Here is a 21950-nt window from a genome sequence, read left to right as displayed (position 1 = left end):
TGAAACATCATGATGTTTAGTCACATGATCTGCAGGAACCAATGGGATTCATCTAAATATTTACCCCCCCCCCCTCCTTTGAGGTGAAATGGACATGTGCATTGACAGATTTAATGAAACTCCCTCTTAATTAATGTTCTATTAAAATGTCTACTGCATGCATCTCCTTCTCATTCACTGTCTCTGTCTGTCCCTCTCTCTCCCCTGTAGATAATGCTGGGGCCTTCAGACACTGTTATCCCCAGCCTTCAGCCTCTGTTAATGGCTATACGAGATGAGCGTTACACACATGCACAAGAATTTCACATCTGGAGTCTGTCTCTCAAGCAAAAAGATATAGTTGAGCTGGTGAGCACCGATCCCACTTTACTGTATATCCTAGTTTTGTGATTGACCGTTATGGAAATCATTTAGTCTCAGGATGCTTGCTCCAACACACAAGAGAGAGAAAGAGCACACCGGGGCAGCCAAGTCTGCTGCAATACAACCCAAACCTTCTTGTGCAAAAAAAAAAAAAAAAAAAAAAATTTGTTTGGAAACATAATTAATGATTGTTCTGTGATATGTGTCCTTTATTTCAGCAGTAAATGAGGCATAACTGTTAACATTTAATCTTAACACCGGATCAATTTAGCTTTGGAAAGATTTCTGCATTACACAACAATTTCAGGTTACAGATTTATTTTTTTTTTTTTTTTCTGTCATCTCTGCATTTTGTTGCAAAACATTTTGGCTTTACATGTTAAATGCACCTGCTTTCTCTTTCTCCCTTTCCATAATTCACATTCTTTTTGTCTGTGCATTTCCACATCATTTTACATAACTAAGACAATGTCTTTAAAAACATTAATCTGTATATCTTTTAGGGTCAACTTCTTGATACTTTTATGCAGGGTCAGAAATTTACTTTCCCATTAAGGGACAATATTTGCATACTGGAATTGATTTCTTGATTAAAGGTTTTTCAACTGTATTTACCGCAATACCTCTGAGACTATGGCGAGTTGTCAAACCCATGAAGACCTAAGAGTTTTACTCAGCTACTGCCAAAATTTTGATTATTTTTCCAGCACTATAAGACTTGTAACTTCTGTAGGAACTTGAGAGAAACCTGAGAGATGACATCACATGATAAACAATATTTTATTTTGTTTAAAACTGATATATACATTATGTAGGCCTATCAGCAAACAGTTGAAGCCAACTTGCAGTGTCTTACCATTTTTCAGCCTTGTTTTGAGCCAATGGGGTCTTTGAATGCCCAGGTTCTCAATCTGAAAATAGCCTAGCAGGTAACAGATTAACACTGCTCCTGTCCTGTAGATTTTAATGTGGAACTTGAAGACTTAGTTTAAATTGTTCAGGTGTTTGATTTTAGTTGGAGAACAATGGCCCTCATATTTTAATTTCAACTGTAGATATTTCTATGTACATCACTTGAATTTGTGCTGATAATATCATAAAATGCACAGCATTACTAAAATCTAATTCAAACAGCACAATTAAACTTCACAATAAATAAGTTACACTCTTAAAAATAAAGATGCTTCAAAAGGTTCTTCAAGCGATGCCATGGAAGCACCATTTTTGGTTCCACAAAGAACCATTCAGTCAAAGGTTCTTTAAAGAACCATCTCTTTCTTACCTTTTTATAATCTGAAGAACTTTCTTTTGCCACAAAGAACCTTTCGTGAAACAGAAAGGTTCTTCAGATGTTAAAGGTTCTTTATGGAACCGTTTAGACGAAAAGGTTCTTCTATGGCATCGTGAAGCACCTTTATTTTTAAGAGTGTACATGAAAAATCCATCAAATCACAACTTCTGAGCTGATGGAGAAGTATATTTTAGAAGTATACTTCAGGTTTAAAACCAACAAATCAACCATGGATCACCTCTTAAATGTATAGAAATGGCCAAGTTTCTGTTTCCAAAATTGTGTGCAATTTAGCAAAATTATGCTGTAATATCATAGTGTTGGATATCTATGGGGTTGTTCAGGTTTATGTTTGCTAAGTTTTATTTGGGTTTTGCTAATTTCTCCACATTTGCTGAAATCTTATGGGCTAACGCCAGCTGGGGACAGCTGGCCAATTGACGCGAAGCATGCAAATACTGACAGGTCACCGGGCAGTATAAAATGCATGGGTCCGGACTGCAGCCTGCCTTCCAAGCCGTGCAGATTCACGGCCCACCAGGCGGACAAAGCCTATGCTGCTGCAGGGGAGGCAGTTTCTGCTCTTCACGCTATGGCTATACTCCAGGTGTTCCAGGCGAAACTGCTTCAATCCCTCGATGGCGGCGCAGTCGGCGCTGACGTCATCAGGGATCTGCTCGCGGCAACTGATCTCACGCTGATGGCTACTAAGCGATCGGCTGTTCCATGGGGTTCATGGTCGTCCTTAACAGGCACCTGTGGCTTACCCTAGCTGACCTGAAGGACGCTGACCGCAAGACGCTTTTAAACGCTCCAGTCACTCCCTCCGGCCTCTTTGGTGATGCTGTGGAATCGGTCACGGATCATTTATCCGAGACACAGAAGCGCGCCAAGGCGATGAGCCACGTGATGCCCCGTCGCTCACTCCAGTCACCATCTGCGAGGTCCCGCTCTTCTTCTGCACCTCGCCAGGCTCAGGGACCGGCTAGACAGCCCGCCGTGGCACCCCACCCCAAACCGGACGCTCGTTTCGGCCGAAGCAAGCAGTGGTCAGGGCCTGGAAGGAAACGTCAGGGTCAGAGGAGGAGCCCGCGCCGCGAGAGAGCCAGCATGCCATCCCCGGCTACCAAGCCGTCTTCCTGACGGACCGTTAAGGAGGAAGAGAGAGCTCGCTGGAGGCCCCGCCCCCAAGCGCCATGTTCAAGAGCATCATGATCCCCATGTTCCTACGGGCGACGATTGCTATGTGGGTTTAAATGCTGTTTGTGTGAATTACACAATAAAAACATGTATCCGTCCACAAAAAGAGCTTTTTCTTCCTCTTGCACCCAACACTGTGTCACTCGCCCTGTCTCAGAGCAGTGCAGAGCCACAACCCATGATTATAATGGCCTCTCGAGGGCGCGAGAGTGCCAACACAACACAATGCCCGCCAGTGATTCTAGCCACGCAGGGACAGGGCTCCGGTCAAAACACACCATCAGTGGTTACGGTGGCCATAGAGCAGGGATAGGCAACTTCGGTCCTGGAGGGCCACTGTCCTGCAGAGTTTAGCTCCAACCCTAATTAAACACACCTGAACAAGGCAATCAGTTTTTTCAGGATTACTAGATAGATACAGGCAGGTGAGTTTTTATGAGGGCTGAAGCTAAACTCTGCAGGATAGTGGCCCTCCAGGACCGGAGTTGCCTATCCCTGCCATAGAGCTAACGCGTCCGCTGTGTCACTTCATGGACACGTGGAGCGCTATCCCTGGCGTTTCACCATGGATACTGGGAATAATTCAGCACGGATATTCTCTTCAGTTCAAACGCAGACCTCCCCGCTTCAATGGCGTGGTCCCGTCACTGACTTTGCCCAAAAACCTTCCCATTGCTCGAGAAAGGAGCGATAGAGCGCATCCCTCCGAGCGAGCAGGAAAGCGGCTTCTACAGCCACTACTTTGTGGTGCCAAAGAAAGATGGTGGACTCTGCCGATTCTGGACCTGAGACCCATCAACCGAGCGGATCTCAGATCGAGCGGAATGCGCATCTTGAATTATCTGGACGATTGGCTGATTTTAGCCCACTCAAGAGATGTGCTAATCAGCCACGTGGAAACACTGCTTCGCCATTTGGATACGCTGGGACTGCGTGTGAATATGCAGAAGAGCGTGTTTTTACCGAGCCGGACTATAACATATCTGGGAGTATGTTTGGACTCGATGGCGATGCAAGCTCATCTCTCTCAAGAGCGCATAGAGGCAATTTCATCGACTCTGCGTCGTTTCAGACCGGGCAGGTCGGTTTCACTGAGGGAATTTCAGAGGCTTCTGGGACTGATGGCGGCGGCTTCTTCAGTGTGCCATCTGGGTCTGCTGCATATGCAGCCGCTACAGTTTTGGCTGAAGACCCGAGTTCCGCCGAGGGCGTGGTATTCAGGCCACAAGCACATTACGGTCACTCACAGTTGCGTCAGCACTCTGAGACCATGGAGCAGCCCGGATATGTTCAGCCCAGGAGTTCCCTTGGGTATAGTGATGCAGCGCACCGTGGTCTCGACGGACGCGTCAACTGCAGGCTGGGGAGCAGTATGCCTGGGCGTACCTGCCTCAGGCCTGTGGTCGGAGTCACAGAGAAGGTGGCACATAAACCGTTTGGAATTGGAAGCGGTGTCCTTAGCCCTACAAGCCTTTCGGTCGAAATTGGAGTGGCAACATGTACTGATTCGAACCGACAACACGTCTGTGGTCTCGTACATAAATCGCCTGGGCGGCGTGCGTTCCAGAGCTCTATTCAAACAGGCAGTGAGTCTCCTGTTGTGGGCGGACCGATACTTTCTCTCCATAAGAGCGGCGCACATCCCCGGTATCCTGAACCGTGGAGCGGACATGCTTTCGAGGAACGGGATTCCTCAAGGAGAGTGGAGGCTTCACCCACGATCAGTTCAAATGATTTGGGATCAATTCGGGAGGGCGGAAGTGGATTTGTTTGCCACAAGCGAGAACACGCACTGTCAGGCGTTCTTCTCGCTATCTCACTCCCCGCTGCCGGGAGATGCTCTGACATCGCGTTGGCCGGAAGCCAGACTTTACGCGTTCCCTCTGGTGAAGATTCTGCCTATGGTGTTGTGCAAAATCAGGAAGGAGAGAGCGTCAGTTATACTCGTGGCCCCGAACTGGCCGAATCAGCCCTGGTTCGCGGACCTGAGAGAGTTAGTGGTGGCTCCCCAATGGCAAATTCCCCTCAGGAAGGACCTGCTGTCTCTGGCGAACGGCACGATATGGCACCCCAGCCCCGAGCTGTGGAACCTTCATGTGTGGCCGCTGCGGGGACCCTAAATGAGCGGGACGCTCTGCATTCACGAGTGCTGAGCACACTTACGGAGGCGCGCGCGCCGTCTACCAGGCGGCTCTACGCTCTGAAGTGGGGAGTTTTCACAAAATGGTGCCAGGACATTGGTATTGACCAGGGGACCTGTTCCGTGTCGGATGTTTTGCGCTTTCTACAGCACAGATTGGATTGCGGGAGTTTGCCATCCACGCTGAAGGTGTATGTGGCCGCTATTGCTGCTTTTCATTCCCCGGTTGACGGGCAATCGATCGGTAAGCACGCTCTAGTTATCAGTTTTCTCAGGGGAGCAAGGTGATTGAGTCCTTCATGGCCGCCCTCCGTACCGACGTGGGATCTAGCTCGAGTTTTGAGGGCACTATCTCTACCACCGTTCGAGCCCTTAGCTTCGATTGGGGTTAAGGAGCTTTCCCTGAAGACGGCCTTGCTTCTTGCTCTCGCCTCGGCGAAGCGCATTGGAGACTTACACACGTTTTCGGTGAATGACGATTGAATCTGTTTCGGACCTGGCGACTGTAATGTCACTCTCCGGCCGAGACCAGGTTACATGCCGAAGTCACTCAATACACCGTTTAGAGCACAGGTTGTTTCCCTGCCCGCCTTATCTGCTGAGCCGCCAGCCTTGCGTGACGCTGATGCTCAGAGCACTGTCTGCCCTGTTAGAGCTTTGCGGATATATGTGGATTGCTCTGCCGCCTTTCGTCAGTCAGACCAGCTGTTTGTGTGCTTTGGTGGATGTAATAAGGGACATGCTGTTTCAAAACAGAGACTTTCTCACTGGATTGTGGATGCTATTACGTTAGTTTACGAATGCCAGGGGAAAAATTGTCCCCTCAACATCAAAGCTCATTCTGTGAGGGCAATTGCTTCCTCATGGACCTGGGCTAGAGGTATGTCTATCCAGGATTTATGTCTTGCTGCTGGCTAGTCTTCACAGAACACATTCGCCAGGTTTTACAAGCTGGATGTACCCTCTGTAGCATCACATGTACTTCGGTGAGTTAAGTTTCATTCATATGTTGTGAACTGTTATAACCAGCTATACAGTAGTAACCATAGCTGCTAACTCTGTGTTATGGTTTATAAGATTATGCAGTTGTCACCGCAAACGCTGTCGACTCTATTTGTATAACTCTCATGCTTGAGTGCTCATTGTGTTGTAGACTATTCAGTGCAGCCTTCGTGTTCATTGCATGAAGATATGCAAATTTTGTTAGGGTCGGAGCAGATGTTTCATTGGTCTAGTTCTGCCTATCAGATGCGAGTACTCTTAGTGACGCGGCTATTGGCTAGAACTGTCTTGCTTATGTGTGGGTGTGATTGACCCCGTTCAGGGCTTATCTTCACTGCTCTCACGGCGGGATTTAATACGGTTCCCATATACGTCTTAGCTAACGTAATGTTGAGTTACCCCCTTGATAGGGAACGCCTCCGGTTACTATCGTAACCTCGGTTCCCTGAGAGGCGGGAACGAGACATTACGTTAGCCGCTGTGGTTGCTGTTTGATCAGCTGTGCTAGCCTTCAGTCGTGATTCTGACATAATTTTCGCGCCCATGCATTTTATACTGCCCGGTGACCTGTCAGTATTTGCATGCTTCGCGTCAATTGGCCAGCTGTCCCCAGCTGGCGTTAGCCCATAAGATTTCAGCGAAAGTGGAGAAGGGAGGAGTTCCCATATACATCTTAGAAGATGTAATGTCTCGTTCCCGCCTCTCAGGGAACCGAGGTTACGATAGTAACCGGAGGCGTTTTCTAAACCACTCTGTATAACCGTTGAAAAGGCCCCTCTTCAGACAGCGCATGCTTCTGCTGGTTATATGTTATGGCTGGCTACTGCCACACTTTTATTATCCTGTGGTCCATACCCATTTTTATTCCCTTCCAGGGGCAACATGTTCACACATCAGCTCATATAAATCGGAAAAATCTGTCCAATTAAAAGGTGAGATTTTCTTCTAGAACAGCTTTGATGCTGTGAAAATCACTGCCATATGCCACTGACCTGCAGACAATGAATGTAAGGAAAACAATATGGTTGGATAAGCATGCAATTGAAGTTCTGCACTTGAATGCTGTTAGGACAATCTTAACATATAAATTTGGCACACACACAGATTTATATGTGCTGGTTAGACGGTTATAACAATAAGTGCCTGAGAGTTCTGTAAGAGGTCTTCATTTTTTAAGATGTTGATGCGATTCTGGGAGTTTTTTTTTTTTTTTTTTTTTGCTGTAGATCATCACTAATCTATGGAATGGCATTTGAGGGGAGCTTTAGATAGACTACAATAGATACCTGCATGTAATTATTACTCTTCTCACATTTAGACAGCGATTACACACAGCTGTTTTGTCAAGAACTACAGCTTTGATCTCTGTGTATTTATTTCATTAAGCCGGTTGAGTGATGTCTTCCTAATTGCTTAGCAGTGACTGTGAGTGCACAAATCAGCTATGACTATGATGGAAATTGTGCTATTATGTGGTCTTTCTGTTGTGTGCATTAGAAACAGATGTTTTATTAAAAAAGTATGAAATAAAGTTGCACTGAATGAAACAAATTTGTACATTTTCTGTAGAAAAAGTGAGTGTTGTCTGCATGTGCAAAACTCACCATCACAAAGTGTTGTGGGTGGTTGTCAGCACATTGTTGTAATGTAAATGAAGGAGACTGTGTGGAAAATAATAGTAATTGTAAAATCCATGATTGTAAATTCACCGCATCAGATGCATTTCACCAACCCAGCTCCATAATTAAATGCATATGTGTTTGTTCTGACAGTGCCTTCTTTTGGAGAAGAGGGGGAGGACAGTTTATACCTTCAGTTCACTGGAGCTACTTGATTGCAGACTAACTGAATGGTCTCTGGAAAGATTAGGCAAGGCTGCAGGCATCAGCTACCTCACCACTCTCTGCCTGGACTACACATGGTGAGTAGACATCTGATTGTGTATTGTGTGAATGTCCTCAGATGCACTTTGAATTCCTGAAAGCTTGAGAAATTGCACAATGCTGTGCATGTGCAGTCATCACTGTGATTGATATGACCAATAAAATCTCTTCAGAATCGGCTGCAGGACGTGGTTTGCACTTAACTGGTTTGGGGAAAAAAGTCACACAAAGTGTGTGCAAAGCAAAGCAGCAATGCTTCCATTGAACTATAATCAAAAAAGCTGTCACTGTGAATTACACAGTTTCATGGTTAAGCACGAGCTCACTGAGAGTGTCCTTGTAGGCTGCGTTTACATTTTGTGTACCACAAGCATTCTAGTTTGTAACTTGAAAATGAAATACAGTGGATGGTGATTGTAACAATGCTCTTTTAAAAACATGTTTTGCAGTCCCTTACGAAAAATAAGTTTATTCAAGTGTGCTATTAGTATACTTCTTTTAAAGTAAAAATAGGAAAGTATGCTTTTAGTTTACTTTTTATGTACTTCTCAGGAAAAGGCTTTATGTACTTCTCAGAAATATACTTAAAATGACATTTAAGTATACTTGACTTATACTTACAAAAAGTCTAAATATATTTGAACTAGTCTATACTTGTGCTCCTAGAATCCGTGTTTTCATTGTTATATGTTAGAGGGCGCTAGTACACATCTTCTGTACAGAATATCCAAAAAAACATTTAGTGAAGGAGAAAAGAAACAACAGATACTAACACATGTAATCCAACATGATCATCTGACATGAAACAGCATCAAAACTAACATTATGGAATAAAATGTTGACCTATGAAGAGGTAATAATTACAGTCAAGCTTTGTGGTGTTGATCGACTCCATCTACGTTTTGATCATCATTCTGAATTCAATTCATAGTCTTTTTTCAGCTTTCAGCTTTTTTCACTTACCCACATTAAAGTGTTTAAAAAAAGAATGCATGAAGCTAGAACAAAATGTTTTTGTTTACAAGCAGATACCCTGTTCTTTCTTTTGATGTTTTGTATGTTCAGATATTCATATAACAAAATATATACAAATTAAAACCTAAATAGGGACATAGTAGTATACTTAAAGTATGATGTAAAGTACACTTAAAGAAAATTTATGAGTATACTTGCAGTATAAATCTACTAAACTAGTAGTTTACTGAGACTATACTTCAAAGTGTACAAAGTATTTAATTAGTAAACTATCAGTATACCTAAGTTCAATTTTAGTATAATTGCAGTACAAACTACAAACATAGAGGTAAACTAGTTGTGTACTCAAAGCTTGCTACTGTTATACTTAAAGTATACTTAAAAGTATACTTTTATATACTAGAAAGTGGGCCAATTTAGTCCCAAGGAGTATTGAAACAGTACACTTACAAGTATACTACTAGAACACTGATATTTGTATACTTGCTACATAAAGTATACTTAAAATGTACTTGAACTTTACTTGAGTATACTGTACTTAATAAAATGAACTTTTTGGTAAGGGGTATCTTGATACAATCTCATAATATATTTTTAATAAACTGCCAAAATCCTGGGAATCAAACTAACATTACTTTTTATTAGGGGCCTTTCAGACAGAACACATTTTTGCATTTAAATGCATTGGTTTTCTGTTGGTTCCCTGTTGTGCTCACATCACATTTTTTGTGTGTGCTTTGTTTCAGTAGTTTCAGCATATATTTTTTTTAAGGTTTAATAATGGCCTCTATGTTCTCTCTGTCTGTCTTTCTCTCTCAGTGTGGAACCGGAAGGGTTGAAAGGTTTGCTGAGTGGAGGTCTGGGGGCCAGTCGAATATCCTCCCTGAGTTTGTGTTATTGTGGTTTGGGTTCATGGAGGGGTTGTATGGTTTGTTGACTGGTGGTCAACAATTCTGTGAGGTACGGATTGTTACAACCATTGATGCTTATGTTTCTCATTAACCTATGAGTCTCTGTGACTCCTGGGATCCATCAGCTTCTGCAGAAACATTTCATCACATATTAATTCATGAATGTGAGCTTCAGCCGATGACTGCTTACAGCTGACGACATCTTTCTGGTCCACAGGGGTTTTATGAGTTGATATGAGTAACAGGGCCCTCTCTTATGTGGGCTTAAAGAAAGGCTATTTTGACAATCCACTAGATCAGCCGCACACTTTCCACCACTCTTCTATGTGTGTTTTATGTTTTGGTATGATATGGTGCCAAGAATTTCTAGAAATGCCTCAGTCCTGCCATATCAGTTGCTCCACCCCTAAAGATTTAGTTCATTAAATGTAGTGTTAAGTGTAGTACACCAAAATATCTTTTTCAAGTTATATTTAGGCCTTTCTGTGATGGGAAAGTTAAGAGAGAGACAGGAAACAACAGGAGACGAAAGAGGAGAATAGGATCTGCAAAAAGGTTATGTGAACGTTCAGGACTAGGCCAATTAAATAGATTGTGTGAGTTGAGTCCAGCCTAATTTAAAGTGAACACTAGAGTTAATGTGGTTCAGGAGCTGCCAAGACTAACATATGACTTACTGTGGTGATGCTTCACAGTCAAGACAGTCATGCAGATATGATAAAAACTCTAATGCTATTCCTTTATAGCAGCAGTGGCTCCAAAAATATCCTTGGTTTCACAAGAAGACCAGAAAACTGAAATATATGACCCATAAAGAAAAATCAAAGAATTTGTGTGCAAATCTATTTGTGCACATATTTTAACTTTGTAAGCTATATTAGGACATCTTCCTGGCATCTCACTCCTGTACTGGGCATACACAGTGAAACTGTATAAGGCAGCCACTTGAGTGGGCCTTGTACTTACATTTTGGGATGCTGGAGGTACTCTGGGTTCTGAAGTTGTCCTTATGTGAGGGGGAATATGTCTCTGAGACTTACAGAATAACTCTATCTGGTGATTTTTTGGGATGTGCATTTACTGTAAAAAGCATAAATTCGAGGAAAAATGTTTCAGTAGGACCAGAGCAAGACCAATAACTTTCTAGTATATTTTCTATTAAAAAGGAAGTGTATTTCAAGTTGGTCAACAAAGTATCTCAGCAGGGAGTTGAATCGATACAGCCAACACTTCACCATCATGTTTGCATAGCTGGTGCTGTCTGTATACATGATTATCCCTACTGCTCACTGGCCAGTTGTAGGCTGGCCTCTAGCCAGGAGAGGTTTTTTTTTTTTGGTTTTGAAATTTGCTTGATATCATGCTGGAATGTCAGATGGAACAAAAAAGGTTATCTAAGCAGGGCTCAAATCCTACATGTTGTGCTGTCGCACAATAAGTGACATAATGGAGCACTCAAGACATGGGTTAGGTAACAATGAGGTGGTCAATACCATGGCAGGAAGGAATTATTTCCATCCATGCAATCCATCACACTAAAGCATGTGGATCATCTAACTGTGTCCATATTGAGCTTCAGTACTCCAAGAAGAACAGTCACAGTGAGAACAAAATGAGGCTATAAAATGTGTGTGAAGTTAATATTTTCAGGCACCCAGAAATTTGGAAGTCATCTCAAAGCACATGGCCATCCTGGGTGCACTTTTTGAGAACAAGCTGCTTGTAAAATCAGTTTTCATAAGACCATAATGCAATAATGCCAATAAAAAAGTACTTTATAAAGGTTCAGGGAAGCACTTTTCAGATGCAATCTGCATAGGTTATTGTCAAGAATTGAATTCATCAACCATGAATGAAGAAGAGGTTGAGCTATTGTGTTTGAGGGCTTCTGTAACTCAAGATACAATTAAAACACCTGTCTTAATGCTGTTCTACTTGCAAGTCATTACGATTGAGAAAATACAGCAACTTGTTTATTTTTCATCATCATTTACTGATAAACAGGGGCCTAATTTGTTGTCTATGTGTGTTTTAAACAAGGACCTCTGACATCAAGTCACACATAACAGACTCTATAGTTTAATGTTAAATGCACTCATTGGTCAATCCACATCTTTAGGGAGCTCTACCTCAATGGCAATGAGCTGCAGTGTGTGGGTGCCACCGATCTGCTGAAACCTGTGGCTGAAAACAGCCAAAAACTGGCAGAGATCCAAAACAGGACCACATCCATCACAGGTGTGTATGTGAGTTTGTCTGCTCTCACCTAATTCATTCTATCAGTAGTAAGACTGCTGAATTAATTGTGCCTCAGGGACTTGTTTTATCCTGAAAAGTCTAGATAAGACGTCTCTCTTAAGGCTTTTCTGTTTTTCTAAACCTAATACAACCTCAGAGTTCTGTATGGTACACAGTTGTGTATGAGTGTGATACATACATACATGCAGTGTGTAATATTATGGAATGGAATGTGTTTTTTGTATAAATTATGAGATTGATCATCTCATCATCCTTTTTCCATCACTTATCGGGTGACATTAAAGGGTTTAATGTAACCTCATTTTGTGCAAAGTGAAATGTCATTCAAGCATTTCTTTCTTTTAGATGAAACAGAGTTGATCTCCCAAAGGAGCAATACCAAATCTTCCAGACAAAAGAAAGCAAAGAGCAAAGGTACCACTGATTTTCCGAACTACTGAGTGCTATTCATACAGCCTATATTCATACAGCCTATATGTGGGTGTTCTTATGGTTTTTTGGTTTCCCTCTTGTTAAAACGCACTTGCACAAAACAGCATTTGGAATCAAGAAGTCACAAAGTGAAGCATGCTTAAAGAGCAACACATCATGCCACGATCGAAAGAAATTCAAGAAGAGATGAGAAACAAAATAGTTGACATGTATCAGTCTGGAAAGGGTTATAAAGCCATTTCTAGGGCTTTGGGACTTCTGTGAACCACAGTCAGAGCCATTATCCACAAATGGAGAAAACTTGGAACAGTGGTGAGCCTTCCCAGAAGTGGCCATCCTACCAAAATTACTCCAAGAGTGCAATTACGACTCATCCAGGTGGTCATATATATCAAGCAGTTTCTTTGTCCCCATCATTATATTACATTTTAAATGAATTAAATTTGAATTTTCTGTTATTAATAATTTTATTAAATTTTAATCGTCTCTGGGTCCACTGGCATAAGGGTGGGACAACTTGGTTTGCAGCAATGTCAAACGACAATGATCTACTTGTCCAGTCAATTCCCAATGAACAAAGTACCACCGTCATTTTTTCTTGTTCAGGAAGCTGTTTCTTTTGGCTATATATATCACAATAGGGAAGAAAAGGCTATTGCAACTTTTGACTTTAAAAGTTAAGAAAAAACACAAATAGTATGGTCTTGAAGCTCATTTTCTATGTCAGCTTCATACACATTACTACACGCGCACACAAATCCTTCTAAATGACACATATTGAATGTGCTCACACACCTGCATTGATAATGTTCTCTTAAAACCAATTCACACTGCACCAACAAACAGCAACAGACAATGTTTGTCAGGTTTTGTTGGCTAATGCTGTCCATGTCTGTTGGCAAAGGTCAGTGCTTGTTTTCACCAGTTGAACATGCTGTTTGGTGGGGCTAGGAATGTTTGAGAAGTGATATATTGCACTCGGTCAGCTGTCAGCGTTGATCTGCATTTGTTGGTGTGGTGTGACTAGGCCTATGGGATGCCACAACTTGTGGTTTGTGGTGTTGAGTGAAGCTGGTTGTCACTTGCTCAGTGTGGCCAACGGCATTTGGCTGTTTTCCCCAAAACTGCGCCATTACTCTATAGGCCACTGAGAGAACTCAGAGAGAGACGACTCTCTGCCACTGTGTGTGTTTTTAATTTATAGGCCTCTCCTAATGATTTAAAATGATCTTGTTTTTTATGTGCTATGTTATCATAAAAATGAATTCCATCTGTTGATGAATGGGGGGAGGCAGTGTGTCATGTCTTTTTGATGGATGCCAGATTAGTCTCAGCTCTGAATGTCATGTTGTGGTTAGGGAAGAAGACAAAGAAGAAAAGAGAAAAAACCAAGAGCGATCATGGTGCCGCAGGAGGCCCATGGCTAGAGAAGCTGCACATGTGTGATAATTCCATTGATTGGCTCAGGAAAGGAGGAAACAATCAATTTCTGGAGATCCTTTGCATGTAAGTGTCACCTTCTCAGTACATGACTGAGTATATAATGTCCAAAATGTCAATTGTCTTTTATTGGGGACTGGAATTGTCAACACATATGATCTATTTCTGACCACAAAACTTCACACAGATATGTTTGAAATGCTTTGACAGCTTTAACGCTGCTGTAAGCAATGTTTACTTGTACCAGACTAAGCTACTAAATTAGCTTGTCTTCGCCCTCGGTTTAAAAGTCTGCACCCTTGATGAGCATTCCCTGTTACCCTGTTGAAAAAGAAGTGTGCTTGTAGTGTACTTAAAATGATACTGTATAGACTGTATTTGCAGATAATATAATATTAGTAACATAACAGGCCACTTAAGTGTAGTTAAAGAGAACACTTCCATGACTGTTTCATAACATACTTATGTGCACTTATGTCATGTGTCTTATCTTATGTCATGCTTTCAAGAAGTACACTTATTTTGATGACTAAAGCACATGTAAGGTATTGAATTATAATTTTAACTGTAATGTTTTAAACAATATTAAGTTTAAAGTAAATATATTTTAAAGTACTAAATGTAAACTTCTTTATTGCAAATATGCAATTAAATATATATTTAAATACATGACGTACAGCATTAAAGTATATTTTAGTTGACCCTAAATGACTGTCAGTACATTTGGAGAAAGAAAATCAAAATAATTATTAAATTACATGTAAAGATGTCCTTAAGACGTACTTAAGTGGGTCAAAAAAGCACTGTAAAGTTCAAGGTTTAATATAAAATTTAAAAAGGGTAAAGGATTGACTCACTGATGCAATTAAACAGTTTCAAGCATGAGGCTCAATTCATTACAAAAATCAGCATGGCAGCATCAGGGTACAGTTTAGAGTAAATGGAGGTCAAACTAAATCTAAAATCTAACTCTAAAAGTCATTTAAGTATATTTGTCAACAGTCTCTTTAAGTTAGTGCCCATAATTTTTGAAACAATTATTTAAAATGTACTTTGACATTATTACAAAGTGCACTTTTTTAAAAGTGTCATGAAACAGTTCTCTCTTAAAGTGCACTTAAGTGACCTTCAGTTCATTAATTTTTATATTATCTGCATGTAAAAATACTTTTAAGATTTGAGGTACACTTACAGGTGCACTTCTTTTTATAAGAACATGCTGTAAGATTTAGCTGCGTCTGTTCTGTTTAGGAATAAATCGTCTTTTGCTTCCTATAAGTCTTTACTGTCTTCACATCATATTTTATGCACAGAGGTCAGATTCAATATAATGGTTGACCTAGTTATTAGAGTGCAAAATATTTCAGTCAAGAACTTCTGCTTTCAGTTCTCAGGGTGCTTTTTTGTCTACATATGATTTATCTTCGGTCAAATTGCTGATCCCAAAGCCGCACATAAATCTGCATTTACTGTAGGAAGTTTCTAGACAGATATTGACATGCGTAATATGTTTAATGATAACTATGATCATAGCAGCTATTAAAAAATTAAGCATTTCCCTCCTCTCTTTCAACAAACCCCAATAAAAAATGACTGTTTTTAGTGATCCGAAAATGTTCAAAGTAGTCTTATATGAGGCAATTCTTGCATCACTGATTTTTTTTCCCCCTCAGGTCAGAGAACAGATTTTTGGGCATTGCCATTACAGCAGCAAAACACGGCCTAGTTACGCAAGCATCTGCCAATAGATACGCAGCACTTGTTTATTTCCGCATCCATATGAACAGACTGCAGCATTCACTGCTGTTGTAGAAGAACCAGCATTTGCAAGTAAAGTACGCAAGACTTCAGAAAAGAAAGTCAAAAAATACATTCTAAACTATGTAACAATGTAAATTGCAAAAGTTTTATAAGGTGACATAAAATAATTTTTGCAAAATACTCGCATAGTGTTTGAAATACACCTGTCTGCTGGCACATAAACAGCTGTTTTTTCTATTCAGTAAATAATTTTTTTAAGTAGTTTTTAGTTGTAAAAGTAATTTGGATATAAATGTAGTTCCCTTTCTCATATAAATTAGACAACTTTCCCCATCTCGTGTCATCATTATGACCATTTTTATATTTATATCGGAAATAATACATTTCGTCACACCAGACAAGATCAGCATGAGAGCCACAATAGGAAGCTGCTGTTGTAATTACGCTGCTACTTCGCTTCCTGTAAAAACAGGAATGGCCAGAGAGAGAGTGGAAAATGATCATGAACAATTAAACTATCATTGTTTTTGGCGCAAAACAACTTTGGCTAACGTGTGAACCAGAAACTGATTTCTTTGGCAACACAGTGATATTTTTTAATTAACACTGATTAAAATACACTCTGTCAGCATTTACAATCAAAATCATGTACAGCTTTGTTACTGTTTCTCGGTGTGTTTGTGTTAATCGTTTTTTTAAATGGTAGATTTAAGATTGGATTAGCTACACTGAATAAATATTTTTAGCATATGTCTGAACTGTTGATCCTGATTCATCAAGTGATGCTCTTTGAGAAAATATGACATGTGCAGTCTCATTATACTGTATGTTTCTATAAATGTCTTTCAGTATAGTGAAGTTCTCCAGTTGCCTAGAACTGGATCTCAGTGAGAATCACATTGGAGAAGATGGCGCAAAAGTGTTTTTAGAGGACCCGAAGAGAGACAAGCACAAGTATGGATTTGAATCTAAATATGGAAATACAACATTAAGGCGGCAGCAGTGACCTCATGCAAAGATGTTACATTTATCCCATGTGTGAAATGTGAAGTCACTCATATATACTCATATTGTGTCCCATGAGATTTTAAATAATTTTTCCAACTTTTCGACAGCTAAACTATCTCCAATAAAAATCCAGGTTTCAACACGCATCTCCACAGAAACATTCAGGGCCATTTTGAAAAGTGCAAAGGACTTTAAATCTGGGAAAAAGAGAAGAAAGGACTAAGGTTGCAGTATAAGATTAGATTTATTATAAGAGTCATTTTTACAAAATGCTTCTAGTCACAAGGCTTCAAATCATTTTGGGGACACTGTATGTTCCCTTTTTACCCAATTCGCATTGAAAATGTAAATTGAATTTCATGGAAGTATGAATTTCTGTCTGCCATAATGCTCATAACTCTCTTATTTTATCATTTATAAAGGGAAAAAAGTAGTAGTCTGTCTGGAGGACATTGAAGAATATCGCTGAATGACACAAGAATGTTTTTCTACACTGTTTCTCCATGTTTTCAATTTGTCACAACAGTTTTTTAGAATCATCTTTTTATGTGGTCTTAATTGAATTTGCCAACATCCTTGCATTAAATGTGACCGCACAGCAGACTCCCAGATTATGAACCACTTATTGCGGTGCACCAGAAGGGGTTCGGGAAAGGATCTCATTTTATGTTGCTCCATTGGGAGCTTGAAATAGCAGAAGGATGTTTGTTCTTAAGTGCTTCTTTTTTTCTTGTCCCTTCAAAGTACATACTTGCTAACAGAATGTTATAAACAGTGTAATACATGCAATGTTTATATTTTAGAATAATGTGAACGACAGAGTTAGCGGTTATCTCGTGTTTTTTACTACTGTGTTTTGGAGAAGCAGACGGAGATATGTTTTCTGGTAAATGTGGTTTTGTCTCCACCTGTGGCCAAAAAATGATATTGCACTATGTCGTGTTAATTTGAATTGATTTACAATCCACAAGCTGGTCGCCGTTTTGAAACGGTTTACTTCTGCCTTTGTAGTGGAACATCACTAAAATATGTACATCCAACCAAACATGAAATTTTGACTGCAGAGTTTTTTTCTTGTCTAGATTGCATAATAAGGAATGTCTGATTGTCTGGCTTCAAATGGTGCCAAAAAATAATGGTCTTGCAAAATAAATACCAAACAATAAATATTAACAAGGGAAAAGAATCAACAGCACAACATGATTTAATTACACCTGACGGGCAGATTTCCTGATATCACTGATTTGTGAAAATACCAAAGCAAAATAATTTAATATCTTTTCACCCAATATAGACCTGCATTATACTTATATTAAACGTTTTATTGAATACTTGACTTAAAAAAAAACTTCTGACTTAGCTTAAATATTCCTAACATAAATGAAATGTATTCTTTGTTCCTGATTTTAATTGTATTGCTAGTGGTAAATTGAACTTTTATTAGTTAAAATCTTACAGTAAGACTAGGCTTAATTAACAGAACCTGTCAACCTGAAATATCTATTACATCTTTCTTCAAAACTTTAATAAAATTGAAGTTGTTTTCCTTACAATGGGTTTTCCATAAAAAGAACAGTCAATATCAATCCATTTATGTATAATATTTGAATTGTAGAATACCTGCCATAGTGCAGTCGTTAAGGTGCCTATTGTTTTTGTTATTTTCATGGTTTCCATGGTTGTAATTATTTTTGTGGAAGGAACTCAAAAAACAAGTTATATGTTGTATTTAGAAAAATATAGAAGACTCTCTTAAAGCTTCATCATTCAGTAGTTTGGATGATAGGTTACGGGGGGGGGGGGGGGGGGGGAGTATTCGGTTATCTCAGAAACGCCAGATATTCCCAAAGAACAGAATGAGCTCTCTATTGAACCCTCACGTTGGGTTCTGGTCATTGTGGTCGACCTGTGTCCTAAACTGTGAGAGAAAACAAGCTGTCACAAAATTCCATAATACACATCATCATTTCTGGACCACGATTAGCCTGTAGTTATATCGAAGATACAGCATTATATAGCTAGTTTATTGGACTATGCCCAGTGTATCTTGCTTGTAGACGGGGAAACATCCAAGAAGTGATTGTACAACAAGAAGTGGAGAAAGTTTGAACAAAAAAAACTATTCACAGGTTTTTTTAAACTGGATAACATTAGCCTAGCTATTTCGTATCTGATTTAAGATTTCAATAATTATCTTACAAATAATTCTTTTTAACTCAAAAATTGAGCGCCATTGAAACTAGTGATAATTGAATCAGCTCCTAAAGGAAATATGTAACCGGTCCTAACGGACCTTGAAAGAAGCCCTAGCTGTCCGCGTGATAATACAGAAAATAAAACTGACAACATGAAAACATTTGCCAGCACGTCTTCTGGCCGCGGAAAGATCATCGTCATTGTCCTCGCCACGAGGAGAGCGCTGTGACGTAATCTGTGGCAGCACTAAGCGTAAGGTCACGCATGAGCAACAAGCGTTCTCTTTCGCTGGGCATTTAAGCAACATGAGTGCAAGAGAGCTTTGTTGTGTTTTTTATCTAGTTTCCTTAGCCTTTTCTTAAAGAACCCGTCATATAGAGCTACGGTGGCTTGTATAATGGATTTTGGAGGGTAGGCACGTATGATCCTGGTTTCCGTGGGCATCCGGTTCTGTCAGGAGTGGTGAGTTAGGAAGAGTTGTGTCCCTCAACCTGCGTGTCGTTGATCGTATTGTGTTGTTTGTTTTGATGGAAGAAACGTTGCTCTCTTGTATAATCCTACTCTTTTTACTAGTAATAAACATGTTGTATCGCTAAAGGGATAAGAAAAACCGCATCCTGCTCTATGCTGTAAGTTATTGTTATGATGACAGTCCAAATATTAAAGCAACACTTTAACTTTCCCTGCGTTCAAAGTTGCAAGACTGTATATAGGTACGAGGACATCATAAATTCATATACCAAAATCGCTTTTTTTTTTTTTTTTGTTTGTCGTATCTCAAATCACTACCCGGCACATTTAGAATAAGTGATTATTTTTGGACACACATTTCGAGGCCTGTTCTGGTCCGTACAACCGCTTGCGGAGTAACACACATACTTCGTGAATCCGCCATAGACTTAAACTTGGATAAGTAGCTCCGGTGTAAGAATGTTCTTTCCCGCGGAGTGCGTGCAAGTGTCTGTTTATTAAACGCTAGAGCGCCTACTCCAGTTTACATAATGCTCGCTTTTAAAGCCGACTTCAAAGAGGCTGTTGTTGTTAAAATTGGCCTTGCTATTGTGACAGTCACTCTTCTTAATCTTACTTGTTCAGGCCTGAAATTTTCAGTGCAGAAGAAACTGCGATTATCAGGACAAGAAGCCGACACCAGCGCCATCTATGTGAACAAATATCACCAAACGAGGTTGAGTGAGTAATCTTATTTAGTTGAATTTTAATTTACTGATAAACCATGCATTGTTGAGCGCAAAGTATAGCAATCAGTACATAGGCCAAAGATAAAGCTCTTTGAATAACGTTTGATTAACAACTTGTTATTGTTTTAAACAGATAGATGAAATTGACTGAATCTGTAACCTGACACTTATTGTTTTCAATAACAAAAGTACCAAAGCCTGAAGCGGATTGGCTGTTGATTATTCGTGCTAATAATAGTTAATGCTTTAATGAGTGAAGTTTTTGTTCATGCATCAACAGTACAACAGCAACAGACTGAAGCGACGCGGGTAAATAGGAATTAAAATCAGTTTGGCAATCTCGAATATCAATAATTAAAATAAAAAAGAGCCTAATAAACTTGGATCTATTCTCTAATTGTGATGAAGATTTTGTGTAGAAAACTTCTAACCTTGACGCTTGGTTATCCAACACAGTGAACTCACTCAGTTATTGCAGACGGGATCAGATCCAACTCTAGCAGCGGGACAGAGGGACCCAAAATGCACAAAGGAGCGCAGAGTTAAATATGTTTCTTGGTTTAGATGTTTATTAAAAATAATGTTATTTTAATTCCCATTAATTCTTATAATGGGCCAATTTTATAATGGATGTGTGATTTTAGGTGTGGCCACAAGGAGGCGGTGTTCTTCCAGTCTCACAGCATGAAGGCTGAGGTAATGATGCACAGTCACTGTTTGCTGGTTGTTCAGCAGATGTCTCTTGTTAACTGCAATAAAGAATTACTTTTAAAACAGTTTTCACTCAGAATTTGCTAGTAAAGAAGTTCACTAATAGTTACAAAGAAATGACACACTGAATTACACAGACACTGTAGTTAGTAGTAGTATTTTCTTGTAAAATGTAGTCCAGAAATCTTTATTTACAATTTAAAAAAATATATTTTGTTTGTTGAACAGTGTTTCTCCTCTACTAACAATAACTTTCATTCACATTATACGTTGCATCTACATGACAGATTGTGTGAATGGTACTAAACGTTTGCAAGAGTAGGCCTGTGATTTTTAATTACAGTAAATATCATAAATACTATCTAGGATAAAACTGAACTTTATGACGTGTTTTGATTTTCTGAATGCAGGATGCCATGAGGCTTTACTATGTCTGCACTGCCCCACACTGCGGCCACAGATGGACAGAATGAGGAGGATAAAGCCACCTTTAATGACATAAGATGAGGTGTTTTTAGGTCATGGCCAGCCTGGGGTAGTTCCATTCCAGAACATTATTTCTCAGTTAGGGGACGTCTGTTGTGGAGTGGATATATCTTACTGGTGACCCAGCTGTAGGTCACTGATGCATTGTTAATAAACTGGTGTATCATTTTAGTTGTGAATTTTTAGTGCACAAACACCAGCTTAATTGCAGATTTTGGACCAAGTGTTTATATAGTTTTCACATTTTAAATCCACACAGTGTATTTTTTGATGGTTTGTAATAAAATATTGCAGAAAATGTTGAGTTTTTATTTTGAAAAGTTAGGGTATTGAAAAGGATATGGGTATAGTTACATTGCATCCAAAATAAAAGTTTTTGTTTACATAATATATATATGTGTAAAATGTATATTTATTATGTATGTATAAAACACACACACATGCATGTATATATTTAAGAAAAATGTTACGCTTATATATTAGATTTATTTATTTATGATATAAAATTATATATGAATATAAAAATAGACTTGTATATACTTTCAAAATATATGCTGTATGTGTGTATTTATATATACATAATAAATACATATACAAATACATACACAATACACACATATATTATGTAAACAAAAACTTTTATTTTGGATGCGATTCATTGTTTGACAGCAATAAAATAAAACCAAGATGTGA

At 39.6% G+C, this 21950-nt stretch overlaps 1 long non-coding RNA gene across 1 annotated transcript; it reads left to right on the top strand.

Annotated features, from left to right (window-relative positions):
• Positions 1–11576: 11576 nt before the first annotated feature.
• Positions 11577–13885, top strand: LOC122148663. The gene is made up of 3 exons (XR_006162539.1): positions 11577–12003; positions 12370–12438; positions 13815–13885. It is a non-coding gene; the product is annotated as an uncharacterized LOC122148663 (long non-coding RNA).
• Positions 13886–21950: the final 8065 nt, after the last annotated feature.

The sequence above is a fragment of the Cyprinus carpio genome, chromosome A18 (assembly GCF_018340385.1).
Source record: "Cyprinus carpio isolate SPL01 chromosome A18, ASM1834038v1, whole genome shotgun sequence".
NCBI classification, from domain to species: Eukaryota; Metazoa; Chordata; class Actinopteri; order Cypriniformes; family Cyprinidae; genus Cyprinus; species Cyprinus carpio.
Note: the sequence above shows the minus strand (reverse complement) of the source record. Positions and strands in the feature narration are given on the sequence as shown.